The following is an 8,282-nucleotide window of genomic DNA, read 5'->3' on the forward strand; positions in this document are numbered from 1 at the left end:
GAAAAAAAAGAAGAAAAAAAAACACATGTAAGCAATGGCCTGTAATAATAATATTTAAAAACAATTACTAAAGGAAATAATAATTTTAAATAAATGAAGGCCCTTAAAATAAGTAATGACCTGTACTAACAATCATTATTTTTTTAATAATAATAAAAAAGAATAATACACCCCAAAACTTTAATGTGATAATATTATTTATAATGCAACCCCACACAAAGCACATATGTAGAAACAAAAATTTTTTAATAATCAATTCCATTCAGTTCCGCAATATTTCTTTTTACTGGTTGTACGTAAAAATGCTTCATACGAATAATTCTCGTTCCGCAAAATTTTCATTCCGCACGATGTGCCAGGATAAAAATAGCTTTCAATTGTTTAAATGTGTTTTCAAACATCTAATCCTGGAAAGGTTACCAAAGGTATTGTACTTAATATTTTTGTCTAAAATTTATTAAAATATGTTGTTGTACGTGTTGAGGCTCTTAAATAAAGCACATATGCCTGATTTTATTAAATCGTGATTGCAAATGGAAAATTCTATCCAATGGATAAACGTTACGGCCACAGCAATTCACAATAATAAATATCGTGCCGGATTTACTTGAGAACTACACTTTTATGTGCATCTTTTGGAGCTAATGCCAGTTGACCTTTCATTCGACAAATCAAACCTTACTTGAAAAATCATGCCAGTGATTTGAAAAGAATTTGAAAACATTCGGGATTATGCCGAGGGTATACAAAATGATTCGGGTGAATTACGAAGTATGCCGGAAACTAATTTTAATTTTTTTTAAAGAGACATTCCTGAGTTTGCTGCAATTTTTAAGATGTTATCGACTAACAGACTTTTTAACAATTACGATCGGATTCTAATCAATTGTGTACTAGGTTACAGTTCATTTTATTTCCTAAAATTTTTGTTTTCGTACGTACGAAATTATATGAAGACAAAATCCAGTTTGGGCTTCTTACAAATATTAAGACGACCGGAAACACATTGAATATACAGACACTGATATTCTAAACAAGAAAATATATTTAATATGTAAGTTTAATCGTAGAAATATTTTACTAGTCGGAAACACCTTACAATGCAGCAAACTCAGGAATGTCCCTTTGACAACACATTATCATATGAGATGAAAGAAAGAAAGAAAGAAATGTTTATACGGTTATATGGCGTCAGACATATGGTTAAGGACCATACAGATATTGAGAGAGGAAACCCGCTGTCGCCACTTCATGGGCTACTCTGTTTGATTAGCAGCAAGGGATCTTTTATATGCACCATCCCACAGACAGGGTAGTACATACCACGGCCTTTGATATGCCAGTCGTGATGCACTGGCTGGAACGAGAAATAGCGCAATGGGGCCACCGATGGGCATCGATCTCACACCGACCACAGTAAATGGTTACTATTATATAAAATGACTATTTTAACAACAGCGATAAGATGCAGCAAATAACCGACCATCACACCTTCAGGGATACTAGTACCCATTCAGTCCCGACATCTCTACTGTGCATCAATTAAGAAAGTATGACACTGCAAGGCATCTAATTGCCTCTGGGCAGGCTACGCTTGATATTTGTAGATTCACTTACTATGACAATACACCGCATGAAGTAGGAATTAAATAACTAAATGGAAAAAGAAAATAAACTTGTTGAGAACAGTTAATTTAATACATTAAAGGTGCATTTTTTTCTGAAAGAGCCGACATGTCAAAAGTTGATTTATAGTCAACTGTGAAGCACACATCCGTTAATTAGCAGTACAGACGGTAATACAAGAAACAATAAACGTTTTAAAGACTCTATATGTGGCAAGCAGAATTAGGCGCCGCTCTCCAAGAGAACTGAGATAGGATCCCTCAACATGTTAATGGACTTTTAATCAGGAGCACGCCACGTCGGATTCGAGCGTGCTTGGTGAACCGCGGGTGTTTTACCCGTCACTGGTGCAAATATTGAAAATGTCAAACTGACAAGCACCTCCGGACGTACCTCACTATCCTGGCTAGAATCTTTAATGCCAATCCCTTTTTACGTGAGTGCTTGTGTTTTACCATTAATTATTATTGCAATAAATATTAATACATCTCTGTTATATTGTGTTATATTTGAATATTCCCTACTTATTTTGACCAGTATATATTTTAGGATTTATATTAAGGTATTAACTAGTATATGGTATGTGTCAGTACGCAGTTTTTAACTAAATTGCAAACATCTTGTTATATTTTGCGATGTTATCGTTATATAATGTCTTATTGCAAATTGGTTTTATAGTTTATGTATACAGTTAACGATTTTCTTTAACATTGTGTATTGTATATCGTTTTGTTCTTATGTGCCGTGAGGCAAACGGAAATAAAGTGAATTCAAATTGCAACTTCCGTAAAGAAATGGACATTTGAATACGCATACGGATGTACGCAGATTGATATTTTAAGCAAAGAACTCCAAAGTATTTTATAAAATTATTGGTTAGATATTTTGAGGATGAAGTACCTTTAAGAATAGGTATAACTATTTCTATAGATCTCGTCCTCTTCATAGGCGTAAGGACTTCCGTTTTTGTAGGGGGGAGGGGGGCAGGCTGACTTTTGCCCGAATTAACCGAAAATGACCGGTTAATAACATTTATTCATATTAGCATTACTGCCAAACAGCTATATATAGGGTTGCAAATAGCCCGAGTACTCTGACTGTAAGAGAGCTAGACGGACATTTGGACATAAATACGGTCTTTATGTCCAACTGCCCGTCTAGCTCTCTTACAGTCAGAGTACTCGGGCTAGGTTTAAAACAAATCTCTGCGCATGTTAACATGGATTACAACTAATTTTGAGATGATAATGATAGAAAAAGGTCTCAGGTTAACAAATTGTGCTCACCCCTGCCACCCCCCCCCAACCCCCCCACACGCCCCCCCCCCCCACCTCCCCACCCCGGTCGACCCCCCTCACCGGTGGCTTTTTTTTCCAATATGCCTCCGAACCCCCTAACCCCAACCCTAAGCCCCCCCCCCCCCCCCCCCTCAAAATCCTGGCTACGGGCCTGCACCTTATTCGCTTGACTAACGCCCTCAACACTAATTATAGATCTCACTCCCGTTATAAACACAGACTGGTTTCTGGCAAGGAACGTAAATATATTTTATAGAAATATTGCTCAAATTAGTTTAAAGTACCTTTAATATTTTTGGTTTCACGTAGCATCCTGTTGGTTGTTCATACAGAAAGAGGTGTCACATTTCGTTACCACTTGCATCACCTGACATCAGCCATGACATCGATACCATCATACATATTCGCTTTAACACTTGGTACTCAGCGGCTCATAATTAACTTCCACTTGAAAGAATACGCAGATAGATGCATTTTAGATAACATTACAACTGACAACAGCCAGGATCGTAGTTAACTGTATTGTGTAGTAGCGGGTTAGGAAGAGGGGAGGTGAGGGGAGGGGAGTGGGGTGGTGGACGTATCCATGATATCGATTATTGACATATGCTGTAAAAAAAAAAAAAAAAAAAAAAAAAAAACCAAGATATACACTGCACGGTCTTTTTGCATCTCTGTAGAGTATACTACTAAATCAAATCCCATAGACAACAATAGTAATATGTCTGGGTAAAATTCCTACCTGCAGCGTATCAATCGACAGAAACACCACGGATATAAATACTACCACCTCTCAGCCTTAAAGTGAATGAGAAAAAAATAAGGGGGTAGCGTCTATGACTACCATAGTTCTGCACAAAAGTCGAGTACTTTTTCAAGCACAAGGTTACTTGACACAGTGGAAAACCTTTACTGGACAATATACAACCTTCGTACATCGCTCAAAACAGGTCTGCTACTCCAAGACTGGTTTACTAAAGCTCAGCTCAGATGCGACTGTTTGGCCATAATCATCATGTTACTCACGAAATACACACACACACACACAGACACACACACATATATACACACACAGACACACACATGCACACACACACACACAGACGCACACACAGACGTACACACACATACACACACACATACACATACATACACACACACATACATATTGGCTGGAGGAAGGTTTGACAACTCTAAATGTGGTTTAAACCATATTTATTGCCGTTCATAAAAAGTAGCCGTCTGGGGATCGGCCAACAGGCGTTAGCCTATATTATGACCTCTCCCAATATTTTACAATTTGAATATATTACAAGCAGTAAAATAAAACATGATTATAACTTGTTCCAAATTTACTAACAAAGAAGGAAATAGAAAGAAGAAAGGGTAAAGGAAGAAAAGGTAACGACGATGAAGAGGTCATCACCTTTAACAATTTTACATTATTCAGAATTAGATGTCAAAAGAGAGAGAACGAATGCGATTGGTTAATTAATCTCAAAACATTTGCTATTTATAATGAAGTTCTGGACAGAGTTGAATATAGCATTATCTTCTAGGAGTCAAAGATTTGGGTCATTAAATATTGTAAACTATTACAATTAAGATTATGGTAATCTGACAAATTGGTATTTTTAACTACTAGTATGTTGTATAGTGGACAAAAGCGTAAGAAGTGTTCAGCGTGTTCAATTAGGTGCCCACGAGCACAAGATGGATTGTCACTGACGTATCATGAGAATTGATGACCATTTAAGTTACTATTACCCAAACGGAGTCGGCTATGTAATAATATCTGCTGCATTCTATTACCAGTATAAAAGTAAGATGGTATAATCGGATCAAATTGTTTAATTTGAATTTTAAATCCATTTACTGATGAAGAATGCCTAATATCAGCTGATGTGTTGTTCCATAGTTTAACGGCGGACGGAAAGAAAAAAATTGAAAAGTTTTGTTCGACAAAAATATGTGTGTTGACTCATGTTCGGCGGTTGTGGGTGGCGGTGGGTGTTGATAGCCGTAGGGGTCCAAATGTGTAAAGACGGTATTGGCTTGGATATCGAGGTCTGCATGCAGGCGCGGATTCAGGTGCCGGGACCCAAGGGGCCCTTCCCGGCTATTTTTGGTGAAACAATATATATTACAGAATACACAAAAATGCAAAGTCATCCCGTCCACCTGTAAAGGACCTTTAAATTCTATTTTCAAAAACTACAACAGGTTTTGGGCCCCGTCTATTAAAAAGTCCTGAATCCGCGCCTGGTCTGGGTAGAATACATGTTGGGGTGAGAGGCATACTGACTGTGATAACTGGGTGGGTATGGTGTTGGGGTAGTGGGGCTGATTGGTTAGTGTTTGGTTGTCGGTAAAAACATACACCATTAATAAACAGTTTATCTTTCACTAATTTTGAATACTGCCCATCAGCCATGGCTTGACGTAAAATCGGGAAGAGTTCACGTCTCCGATCTGCCATCTCCTTTGGGTATTGCTTGTTCACGCCATACGCTGTTGTCGTGCAGTTTCAACGCAGCAGCCGAGCGTACTGAAGCTGTATTCTGACTGGCCGCGAGCGATGCGAGCGATTATTTTAAATCTGTCGCGTCGCACGCGTGCGGTTAGGATACGGCAATGGAAATCAATGATTTCTACAAATAATCGCACGCATCGTTCGCGTCCGGTTAGGATGTAGCTTTACTCTTTCTGTTTGTACCACTGGAAACATGCAACTATCGTGCGTGGGCGTATTCGGTGTGCATTTTGGACGATAATTTCTTCTTCAATTTCCAGCTTTTCCTTTATGAAATTTTCAAAGACCATTTCAACATTCTCATCCTATAGTTCAGAAAAACCAGTAAATAACAAATAGTTTTTCATACTTCTATGCTGAATGTCCAACACATTTAGTCTCAACACCTCATTCTGTAAATAAGGGCCTTGGTGGCGTCGTGGTTAGGCCATCGGTCTACAGACTGGTAGGTACTGGGTTCGGATCCCAGTCGAGGCATGGGATTTTTAATCCAGATATCGACTCCAAACCCTGAGTGAGTGCTCCGCAAGGCTCAATGGGTAGGAGTAAACCACTTGCACCGACCAGTGATCCATAACTGGTTCAACAAAGGCCATGGTTTGTGCTATCCTGTCTGTGGGAAGTGCAAATAAAAGATACCTTGCTGCTAATCGGAAAGAGTAGCCCATGTAGTGGCGACAGCGGGTTTCCTCTCAAAATCTGTGTGGTCCTTAACCATATGTCTGACGCCATATAACCGTAAATAAAATGTGTTGAGTGCGTCGTTAAATAAAACATTTCTGAAATGGTGAAATATTTTCAAATTGTTACTGGTTGTGTGTAAGGATCTGTTGACTGCCTGCAAAGTAATTATGGGTTTTTCACACTTTTATGTTAGTTTTGTTAAAATGACTTTCTGTTATTCTGTTATTATTTAATTATTCATCGTTCACATTCTAGGCAGCTGAGATGAAATATGCCCCTCATACATGAAGCAGTAGTACCATTAATGCCAAGGTGTCGGGATTTTTAAAATCAACACAATGTCATGACCTTAACTTGACCTCTGGTAACCTAACTATTACACCAATTTGTATGTATTATATATCAGTGTGTAGAGGGGTTTCATATAAATATTTTGAGTGCCAATTTGTATGTATTATATATCAGTGTGTAGAGGGTTTCATATAAACATTTTGAGTGCCAATTTGTGTGTATTATATATCAGTGTGTAGAGGGATTTCATATACACATTTTGAGTGCCAATTTGTGTGTATTATAGATCAGTGTGTAGAGGGGTTTCATATACACATTTTGAGTGCCAATGTGTGTGTGTATTATAGATCAGTGTGTAGAGGAGTTTCATATACACATTTTGAGTGCCAATTTGTGTGTATTATAGATCAGTGTGTAGAGGGGTTTCATATACACATTTTGAGTGCCAATGTGTGTGTATTATAGATCAGTGTGTAGAGGGGTTTCATATACACATTTTGAGTGCCAATTTGTGTGTATTATAGATCAGTGTGTAGAGGGGTTTCATATACACATTTTGAGTGCCAATGTGTGTGTATTATAGATCAGTGTGTAGAGGGGTTTCATATACACATTTTGAGTGCCATTATGATCAGTGTGTATTTCATAGATGCCAGTGTGTAGAGGTGTAGAGGGATTCATATACACATTTTGAGTGCCAATTTGTGTGTATTATAGATCAGTGTGTAGAGGGGTTTCATATACACATTTTGAGTGCCAATGTGTGTGTATTATAGATCAGTGTGTAGAGGGGTTTCATATACACATTTTGAGTGCCAATGTGTGTGTATTATAGATCAGTGTGTAGAGGGGTTTCATATACACATTTTGAGTGCCAATTTGTGTGTATTATAGATCAGTGTGTAGAGGGGTTTCATATACACATATTAGTTGCCAATTTGTGTGTATTATAGATCAGTGTGTAGAGGGGTTTCATATACACATTCTGAGTGCCAATTTGTGTGTATTATATATCAGTGTGTAGATGGGTTTCATATACACATTTTGAGTGCCAATTTGTTTGGCTATGTCCACCAAAAAGCTATTTCTTACAAACGTTTATCATCCTAATTCATTAACTACAGACATAGAGCTAATCAAAAATCAAAAACCGCCATGAGAATTCGCCCGACCAGGTGATACCAATTCGTTAAATTTCGGGGTCTGGCATATGGATTATGGTCCTCTATCAGTTTAAAGGAACATTCCTGTGTTTGCTGCATTGTAAGATGTTTCCGACTAATAAAATATTTTTACGATAAAACTTACTTATTAAATATATTTTCTTGTTTAGAATATCAGTGTCTGTATATTCAATTTTTTTTTTTGGTCGTCTTAATATTTGTAAGAAGCCCTACTTGAATATTGTCTTCAAATACTTTTGTACGTACGAAAAACAATATTTAGGAAATAAAATGAAATTTAATCTAGTACAAATATTAGAATGATCAGAAACATGTTTAATATACAGCGACTAATATTTTATGCAGAAAAATATATTTGATATGTAATTACAATCGTTAAGAAGTCTGTTAGTCGATAACATCTTAAAAATTGCAGCAAACTCAGGAATGTCCCTTTAAGGTTTAAAATGTATTACTGCACAAACATAAACACATGATTGGGGCAGGATGTATATCAAAGGCTGTGGTATGTGCTACCCTGTCTGTTGGATGGTGCATATAAAAGATCCTTTGCTTCTAATGGAAACATATAGCAGGTTTCCTCTCTAAGACTGTTTGTCAAAATTACTAAATGTTTGACATTCAATAGCACATAATTAATACATCAATGTGCTCTAGTGGTGTTGT

The sequence above is a fragment of the Gigantopelta aegis genome, chromosome 7, assembly GCF_016097555.1.
Source record: "Gigantopelta aegis isolate Gae_Host chromosome 7, Gae_host_genome, whole genome shotgun sequence".
Taxonomy (NCBI): Eukaryota; Metazoa; Mollusca; class Gastropoda; order Neomphalida; family Peltospiridae; genus Gigantopelta; species Gigantopelta aegis.